General features: G+C 39.5%; 1 protein-coding gene across 4 annotated transcripts in view; it reads right to left on the minus strand.

The window, feature by feature from the left end:
- The window catches only part of LOC118411568 (diencephalon/mesencephalon homeobox protein 1-like), a 41,070-nt gene that overhangs the window by 18,749 nt on the left and 11,983 nt on the right, over window positions 1-10,338 (minus strand). For all 4 annotated transcript variants that reach the window (XM_035813936.1, XM_035813933.1, XM_035813934.1 and 1 more), the window contains exon 2: window positions 2,952-3,121. The gene's annotated coding sequence lies outside the window, so the exon portion shown is untranslated. The remainder of the gene's footprint in view (window positions 1-2,951; window positions 3,122-10,338) is intronic.

Below are 10,338 nucleotides of genomic sequence, written 5' to 3' on the forward strand. Positions count from 1 at the left end.
GTATTGTGTATCTTAGTACATGAATGTCTGTTTTCTATTGACAAGTAACAAGTACAGTCTTTAGATTACGGACATTTTGTAGGGTTCGGGTGCAAAAGATACATAGCATTTTCAGGTATGTAACCCAATGAAGATTTGCAGATGAATTCTACATTTGCAATTAGTACAAGTTTCCAATCATGACTGCGATGACACAACACGCTTTATGAAATGTCAAACTCTCCCCACACACATGCTGGCCTATTCTGTCATAGCTTGTCTTCACAAGTACTGATAAGCCTTACAAAGTACATGTACTCCTGTCGAAAAATAGTCCTGGATTTTATTTCTTACTCGGTGCGTAGCAAATTGCACTTCTATCCCTTTACATATTCTAAACGTTGTCTAATGTCGTCAAATTTATCATTGTCAACGTTTGAGATAAATGTGTTTTGTTTGATGTAATTAATCCACATGTAAGTCCTACTAGACTAAACATTCACACAAATAATTAGCCTGGCATCAAAAACCTACTATAAATCTTGGCCGTCACCGCCTGAGATTGGTGAGAGGCCATCTTAAAACAGATTTGTTGTGTTGATTCTTGCTCGTAATGGAGAAAGAACGGATACAAGTCTTGTCTATGGAACAATGCTATATTCGACCCTTTTCCGGCTAAGCGTATGCAGCACTGTCGTACCACACGTTTTCTGAATAAGAGGCCATTGTTTTCAACAAAGTCGGCTTGTATACTAACAATTGGCAAAGGCCTAAGGCGGAAAATTATCCTGTCATACCTGTCATAAGGCTATCTTGATAGAACACAGAAGCATCAATCTACAAGAAGCATAACCCTAGACCGTGACTGGACTTGTGTTAAATGTTACTTGCCATTCTGAAAAGTGGTGCATATTACAATACTAGTAGTTCCACGTGGCGTTACCAGTATTTGGATCAAAGAGTTGCAAAAGATATCAACTCACCGGCATTGCAGCAGCTTAAAGTTTAAGTACATACAGTGGAATAGGTTGTCTTCACAACAGCTTCTTCCCGCGAATACACAGAAATGCACTTATGTTCTCAAACAGGCCTGCAAACTTCGCTGTCCTCACCACGAAGTTACGGTATTAGAGCTCGCGGAAGAGTAAACTAGGCCGGTAAAATTATTAGCAACATGCTTTCACGGTCAAACTTTTTGGCACTAAAAGGAAGTTGCCAACCTTGTGTTAGAACGTGAACTTGTTCGATCCTCGCCCGCAGTGTCTTCTTGGAATTGCCGCGGAAACTTACAAGAGGGAACTGCGTCAATGGTAGAGGACGCCCCCATAGAATGGAGAGGCGATCGCTTACAACGGGGTGGTATGGGTGAGGGACTCGAGCCCGTGTCCGTTGTTCCCAGGGCGCAAGCCCTGCTTACGTTTTGTTTGTACCCGCCAACTATCCGCGGCAGAATTGTGTGTGTGCGGTTGTCAGGGCATTTGGGTATCGAATCGGACGGTAACGTCACTATAACACCGGTCACATTCGTCGATCTTGTTGTCGCAGGATTTACAGCAAGGTTACAGCATAGCCGGCATGCAGTCGGAAAGGATTCTTTCTACAACTTTTTTCTGTCATCGCAAGAAATTTAGATTTTGCACGACGCATCCACGGCTTTTCGATTTGCTACCGTAACCTGCGGTGTGGCAAGTATGACCGGAGCCCTCAAAACACCTCGGAAGGTTGACAACAATCTCTCTGCTAGAACTGTTACCCATGATACTTGGAGCACAATATGATTTTTTTCTAGGGAAAATGTTGACCAGAAGAAATCCAAGGGGACCCTTTTTCTTTTCGTGCTCTGGGAGATTATGAGGTATAGAAAAGATTAGATATTACATTAGACAACAGCTCAACATTCGTGGGAATGTTGTCCCCATTATTTGAAGCAAATGGTACTGGCATCAAACTTTGATATGTATGCAAATAGAACGTATTGTGTCAAGAAGGCATTTGAACTGCTAAGCAGTATATAAAGTGCACGGCACACTAAACATATTCACTACCCCAACCGCAAAGAAGTAACTTGACAACACTCTACATACAGCCGATCTCTAAAAGCTATGTACAAGCGGAGACATTCCTATTCATGTGCATTACCCTTTTCTTTTGTCAACTGGTACTTTTACACTTGTCTTCATATAATCTGCTGCTAAAGATTTCCGGATATTTTGAGTGGTGTAGGTACGTGATAGTCGACACGTATACGTATATTCCGATATACTGATACATTATGCGCCCCATATCACACTATAAAGAAGTACATGACGATAGGGTGACCTTGTGACAACCGAAAAGTTCGATATGTAAAACAGTCCAGTTGTATCCCGAATAGCAATGTGATAAATGTAAGTTGTACCAAAGATATTCAACATCTAGACTTTTCTGTTGCTGCGCGCAAATGGCGTAACTTTAGGTATCAAGAATAGTCCCAAAACATTTGATCTTAGATTTGGATTTTTCTGCACGAGAAAAAAAACTTTACCAAAAATTCTCAACGCAGTTGGAAGAAAAGAAGCATATGTACAGCGAGGTGCAAAGCCCATGTATACATTAACTAAAATAAGTAATGTTATAAATTGATAAGTTTATTGCATGAATGCATGGCTTTTCACTTGAACTAAGCTCGCATAGGTACGCACAATAAGACACATTTTACACTTGTTTTTTAAACTGTCGCACAACAAATCGACGTCTACTTCTCTCGTAGACTACAACTCCGTGAGTGTAAAAAGAGACAAAGTGGAGTCTACAACAGAAGTGTACTACAGCCTGTATTACACTTTTGTAAAAGATTTGACTTTATTTTACCTTACACTCAGAAAAAAAGCTGTTGTCTGCGACAGATTTAGAACACTATGTTTGGTACGACAGTTAAAAAAAAAACAAGTGTATAGCGTCCCTTAGAGATTGTATAGGGCAAGGAGACTTACCAGATCGTAGTGCGGCCGCTGTTTTACCCGGCCAACCCGAAGCGTGCGTCCGTAGCGGCTCTGGTGGTGCACTGACGGGAGAGACAGACGGGGATCCTGTTCCGACTACTCGCCAAAGGTCACTACAGTAAACAAACGTGTGGATATCTCCGTTTTCCCACCAACAATACCTACAGAAACACAAAGTAGACAGGTCAGACATACCATCCATCTACGCACGTCACCAACCATTTGTTTATTGTTTAGCCGTTGTTTGTTTTCATATCAAATACGTTGTCAGTTTTTCATCGCCATTATTCAGTGGAAAATAACTTAATATAGTGCTATATTGCGAGAATATTTGATGAATATCAACCAGCAAGAAGTTTATAAGTAGAGCTAGGAAAGCTGATACGGTGTATCAAACGATTTAGTTCCGAATTTTGACAGACACGACCCGGAACTATGACATTTGGTCTAACATTCAAGTGTCTGCATGCTACACAAAAACGCGCGGACGCTTTCTGTGATAGTGTTAATGTCATGTTCTTACTGGGAAATTAGTGCGATGGCATTGCGATTTTAATCTAACGAGATTTGGGTTGTGTTAGTGATACAACATAACTATCCATTTTCGTTATGCTTGTATTCAATTCCAATGGCTTTTCAATTTTGTTATAAAGATGATAACTACCGTCCTTTTGTCAGCAGAGACTTTCTGTTTATCCGATTTTCATGATAAGCATATCAAAAATAGCAGCATCTGCGTGTATAGATTATGGTATGTGAGTTATTTTACAATTTGAATATCTATACGAACCTCGCTATTTGTATTTCATATAAATATCATCTTATTCTTTTATTTATCGCGATCTACAAAAACAAACAGAAAAAACGATGGAGAAATCTGTTATTTCAAACATTGTGCCATACACAGATATTGGTTGTATTCAACAGTTTAAAAAACACGGAAAGTATGAAACATGCATATAGATATTGAAACATGTTATATTCTATGTGCAATCAAATCAAGTGAATTATGTATTCATTGTCTGGCAACATGAGGCTGCGCCGTGTAATAGAGAATTGTACGCTGTAATCAATGTTTAATCATCACTTTCATTAGCGCTAATACATTTCAATGTGTAGAGTAATTAACTTTCTAATGAATATATTCCTCCGCTACGCTGCCCTAGAATTAGAGGTAAAAAGTAAACAGTTTTGATATTTTGTCTCATTTTTTTTTTATTCAATGTATTTTATGACGAAATTATATCTATATGGTAAAATCGTGGGGTACTATGTGTAATCTAAAATTATCAATCGAAAAAAATGCTTTTATTTTCTTCACTTTCACCGGTCCTGTGAAGTCACTCTGCTGATCTATTTTTCGGATGTTCCAAATTGTTTCCGGGCCTTTTGTCCTTCACAATTATTTCAGCAGACTTCCACAGTGTGAATTAGCTTAGACATGCCCCGCGTTAAGTACTAATACAGACGTGCAGACTTTTTAATCTAGAAATACCTCACTCATATTCCCTTAAGACTAGTGCCTTTAGACTTTTGATATCGTCCCTCATAAGGAGGTCTGAATAGACTGTATGCATATGGTGCAAATCTAACCTTTCATAAACGAAGCAAACGCGGATGGCAGGTAGTTGATATGATCTACATGAATATGGCTCACTTGGGTTAACTGTTACCGTATAAGATGTGGTAATACCCCCCTCACATTAGGCGCGATTCGATCGGACGACGAGTCTGCAAGCTCTGAGTTACGAGGAGGCATGACCCTGACGGGAAGTGGGAACTCTGCCATTTCTTCGTCGGCATCAGGGTCATGCCTCCTCGTAAATTAGAGCTCGCAGACTCGTCGTCCGATTGAATCGCGCCTAATGTGAGGGGGGTATAAGGTACATTCTACTAAACGGCGATCGCACTGCAACCTCGGTACGACCTAGACTGGATCTGCGAAACCCTTGACTTCAGAATTGAAATATCCTGCAAAATGTAAAAGCATGTCTGAAAAGACAACAAAACATACAACTCGTTTTTAATCTATGAAAGTCCGTCAAATCGGTTGACCGGTCGCCGCCGTAGTGAAATGGGGTGTTAGATCGGCGTTGTGGGGTTTCTCTTCGGAAGGGTTTTGAAGTCGTGCCCCGCTTGTGAGGGAGGGAGGGGGTACCGCCGGTCACCTGTCTTACCCCACCCCACCCCAACATGCCCAACCAAAGAAGCAACCTACTGTAGGTGGCACCATGACACACTGACAACGAGCGAGTGTGCCACCCTATGTCTCATTCGGTGCAGGCATTTTTTTTAAACTAAGAGCTTATGGCATCTTTATTGACATAACCAACTGTTTGTTGCTCAATTTATAACGTTGAAGAACGGCACATTTGGTGCAAAGGACTTCGTGAGTTAGCAATTTGACACTATGTTATACATTAGAATAAGTTTTGATGTTTCACTATGTCTGGTATCTACTTTAAAAGTATCGTGTGCAATCCTTTCCTTGTAGTCAAACCAGTATGGTTCAATCGTATTTTGTTTCATTTTCATACGATGGGTATGAACACATGTACAAATTTAGTTTACACGGGGTAAACAAGGTATGAGAAGAATGAAATTGTAAAATGTTTTCATATGTGTCTTTCAGTGACTGACCAAAAATGTTAAAAGGTATTGCTTTATAACTGTGTATAATGTAGAACCATAAACAACTATGAGAATATATCAATAAGCTCAGCAAGCAGATGCAGAGATATTCTAAAGTCTTTACCACCTTACTTACGTCTGTATTTTGAGATTATAAAAGATACGTGATTCAGATTTTGTTGAAGATATGGAGGGAAATGTGTTGTGTATACCCCCTACTGTGACAGCATACCAGGACCGTAAGCTTTGCATCTATATCATCCGATAACGTAATCAGCTATCTGCATACCGGATTGGACAGTGATGTACCCCGCACATCACTTCTTAATCTTACTAAATATCTGTCCAATCAATGCCATAGTTGACTTAATTAAATCAAAGCCTTCTACTATCTCATGTCGGACGCCCGGCGCATTGACACAAGGCAACAAAATCGCCTCATATCACGGACTGAGGCTCGGTTACAGAACATACAGATTCTTTCCATCTCAAGCCGCCTGCTGGGCATTTTGTGGCTATAATACCATCTCTAGGAAGGAGGGAAAGGGTAAAGCATTCTATTTTAAGATTAAATTAGATCTGGTCACCTCAGAAAAGACGCAGTGCGCTTAAGACGAATACACGCAAAAATAATAGGAAGGTGATCATGAGCTTCTCATTCCCATAATTCTATCTTTAACCAAAAGTGCAGAAGTAAATAGCGGTTATTGATAGATTATAGACCATATTTGAACAAAAAATCTCTCAATTGTTGCTAGATACGAATGACCTTTCTCGACCCGACTGAAATACCAGTAAGCTTCAATTCTGTGCCTATATTGGAAATCAAATAGATTTAAACGAGCTCCTAAGCCAAGGTAGACGGTCAAAACTGCCAACAAAGCTGTTCAGAAGAATGTTTACATTTTCCAAACCCCAGCTTTCAAGCTTAACCCAGATATCTATTTCAATTGACAGCGGTTGCGCTGATAAGCTAAAGCAACCATAATTTATAAACAAAGTAAAGGCGTGCTGTACTCCATCATAAACAACGCCGTTTGCAAATCAAATACGAACAAGGTTCTAAAGAAAAAACATATCTGTTTATAGTCCTTTTAACCTGCCGCTTATAAGAAAGACAAATGATTCAGGTTCAATTCACTATATTTCTAAAAGACCTTAATCTGCTTTTGAAGTTTCACGGTACATTAAGGTCTACAAGAAATTAGAATATAACGATAACGTAGCCAATTCGTTTTTAACTTTCTAATACTAGATATTACTCATATATATGCATATGCAGGTATCTTTTAAGTAATATAGAGGTAGTTTGCACCACAGCTATGTTTGCCATACGATATCGCGCACTTGATAGTGCAAAATGCCAAAAGGCACGGAAATACGCACTTACACAATTTGCTACCTGTCTCAGCTAATGCTTTATTGTGCATCTATGTGCATAAAATGTAGTACGCAATATTATCGTCCCTAGCCCATTATCAAAAATGTATGGGACTTGAATGTCTACGAATAAAATCAACCAGACTACACAGAAGATTGTGTAAAATTTAGTGTTGTCTAATTCGATTAACAAAGTACTGTACCAAAAGTCTGTGTCAAACGTGTTATAATACGTAGAACATATGCAGCATGCTTGATTTTATTGCTACTTATGCTCCCTGTTTTGGTCCTACGCGTCTTGGAAACACACGCAAGGTTTGTGAGACATTCATCCAAGGTCCAAGGTAAAAGTACGATTTCTTAGACACTATTGAACACACGCAAGACACACAATTCGTTAGGAGTATGAGAATTAAACTAGTACTCACGACGAAATGCTTGTGATGAGAAGCCTTCACCAGGCATCCGCCATGGTTTCTTCAGTTCCCACTACCACAATTCGTTCTTTACCTTTGAAATTCGTTGAGCGATCTATGAAAAAGTTGACCACTCAGCGTTTACAGCCTTTAACTATAGTGGAAAGGCGGTGTAGTAAAATATTCAATATCGACAAAACAGCGAATGGAGTCTACGAAAGTCCTACCGCAGAAGCTTTGGGGTTTGTGTGGCTCGTTTGTGGGTTATCTAAGGCTGACTTAGATATATTTCTGGCAGAAACACGACTAAGAAACAGATTCTACAACTTGTGAAAACTTGCTGCAACTGATTTCCGCCTACTTTTGTCGCAGCAACCTTTAATGCAGCAAGGTTATGTTTCAGCGCATTGCATATAATATGTGTACAAATGAAGTAAATCAATGAGCGTTTGTTCTGAATTGCGCCTGTAGAATGTGCAAAGCAATGATATGACTCTCAATCCCTCTTTGACGTTTGAGTATTTATTAAACCTAGCCATGCAGCAACTAACTGTTTCTAATTTTCCGCCAACCGACAAAATATTCTTATTCAATTTTCACACTTCTTGATTGCTTCCACATAATTACCTCTTTCATGTAACGATGCAGGGATACTACCAATCTAACAGGCCCTTGGTACAAACTGTGTAAGTAATTAGTCTACTCGGTGGGAAACTCGCTCAATATTCAAGCGCAAAGAGATCGAGTTCTAAACATCAAAGAGTTCCCTCTAACCGGCACAGACACCGGGCCGTAATGGGCGTACAAAGCGTTGTTTACCCGAAGAAAATTAGTCGTCTTAGTAGAAATTAAAGTAAATCCGAACCTCTTCTAAACGGAGGGTTGAGAGACCTATAACCCGACCTGATCTGTGCTTCCGGACAGAAGTCAGAAGTCGTCCTAAAATCCTAGTGAAAATCCGCCAAACATGCCCAATTTCCCTGCTCTAGTCTTCTGGGCTTCATTTATACGAGTTGTGTGTTTTAGGTTAGGTGTACTCCTACTTTCTAACACCTCCGGGCGAAAGTTGTCACGGGGGAAACAAGCCAGAAACGGTGGAGAGAAAAAAAAACGAAGTCTAACAGCAACCTTGGATCAAGTATAAAGGGGATCAGAGTTAATAAAATACACAAAAGGTTGAAATCAAATGAGTCAATTGCATTACGGAACCTAATGAGTTAGGGGTAGCTTTAGTCAGTTGGTTGTAAGCCGAGAATACTGGATATTTGACGATATTTGATATTTGGCGCTGATTTTTTTGTCAAAAGAAGAAACTCATTTTCTAACTCAAACGTCTGCATAGTGATGTAAATTTGGTTAGTCTACTCCGGAATGTGTTAGAAAAAAAGAGCAAAGTACTTTAACAGCAATGATCTCAATTTACAAGCCAGAACACGAAAAACGTGCGAAGCCTTTGAGTTAAGTTAGGAGTCGATTTGTATATTACAAGGACAATGTAAAAGGAGGACCAAGTTTGAAGACTTGAAGATAACAGTTCCTCTACCTTACACAACACGTATTTAGAGTATTGCCAAAGCTTTACAAAGAGCAAATTGACTTCTTGTATATGATCTCGAACAGTAGGACAAGTAAAGAGCAATTTTTAAAGAATAAATGTTGTCTTAAATTAGTTCCTACAATACCACGGGTAGGACCATTGCTTACTCTCAAACGTCTGTAGTTACTACGCAACGCTGTAATGTGGAACGTGTTTGAGTAGCCCTAGAGTTTTGGGTATTTTGATGAACAGCGAATAGCGAGCAAGAAAAAAGTTATAGGAGTGAGTTGGATATACTATAGAATGTCTATGCATGATGGAAATAATGAATCTTGCACTGTGTAGGCTGTAGGTTTTAAGTACTTGTAGACAAAATACATCCATTTCTATGCCATTCTTCATTAATATTTCGGTCATACGAGACTACAACTTCGTCCAGGTCTTGCAAGAAAACATGCATTTTCTGTACGGAAATATATGTTAAAGGTTAAAAGCTGGATAAGACTGCTACCACATGGTGTGATTCTCATAGTTGTGCTGGAAGTGCGAAGTTTTTAATGGTTGACTTCAGGCAGCATCTATTTTCCCATATGTATCAACGATGTGCAATGGCATGTTACCATCAAATACCTAACTGTGTAATATTTCGGCTCCATCGCGGCGTTTTGTAAAAAAAATAAATCGCGACGTGAACTTGTACAAAAAACACATACACCTCTAAATCAACGGTACATAACAAGCCAAAACCATACAATTCAATGCCTATTTGATCAATTTTTAAAGCAGACATAGAGAAAGTGTCATTCCTTTCCACACCTTGTTGTATCTTGGTCTATTTGCAATGATTCCGAATTCACGCAAAGAAATCCTGACAGCTCAAATAGTACCGAAATAAAACTTGAAGGAAGGGTATTTCCAATGCCCGGTGGATTTATATCTTGGGATGGCTTATCGGTATCTACAACGACATGAAGACTTGGCTAAAAGGTATTTACGAAAAACATGTCCTGTACTAGACAGCTGCCAACTTCATCCGAGAAAAGTTTACGAGATGAGCAAGCAAATCGTAAAATGCGATCCAGACAGCCAAACATCCGACCTACCCCTTCTTGCCGCCTCGTTCTTAACCTTGAAATACCACCGCGCCTTGGGTTACAAATATTCTTAGATGTGGTGAAACATAAAATCTGTGTGAGGAAAAGATTTGAGGGCCGTATTTTCACAGCGATTCTTGAGGGCACCGTGTGTATTTTATACCGTGGGAAACTTGATACCTATCTCTGAAACACGGAGTTGTCATACTGTGGTGGAATCGACAGGACAACACGTATAGAAGACAGTAATACATATGCCAGACATCAGCTTATTATATCAGTAGACAGACATATCTTTCTAGCATACATGTAGCTGTCAG

This window comes from Branchiostoma floridae, chromosome 3, assembly GCF_000003815.2.
Source record: "Branchiostoma floridae strain S238N-H82 chromosome 3, Bfl_VNyyK, whole genome shotgun sequence".
NCBI classification, from domain to species: domain Eukaryota; kingdom Metazoa; phylum Chordata; class Leptocardii; order Amphioxiformes; family Branchiostomatidae; genus Branchiostoma; species Branchiostoma floridae.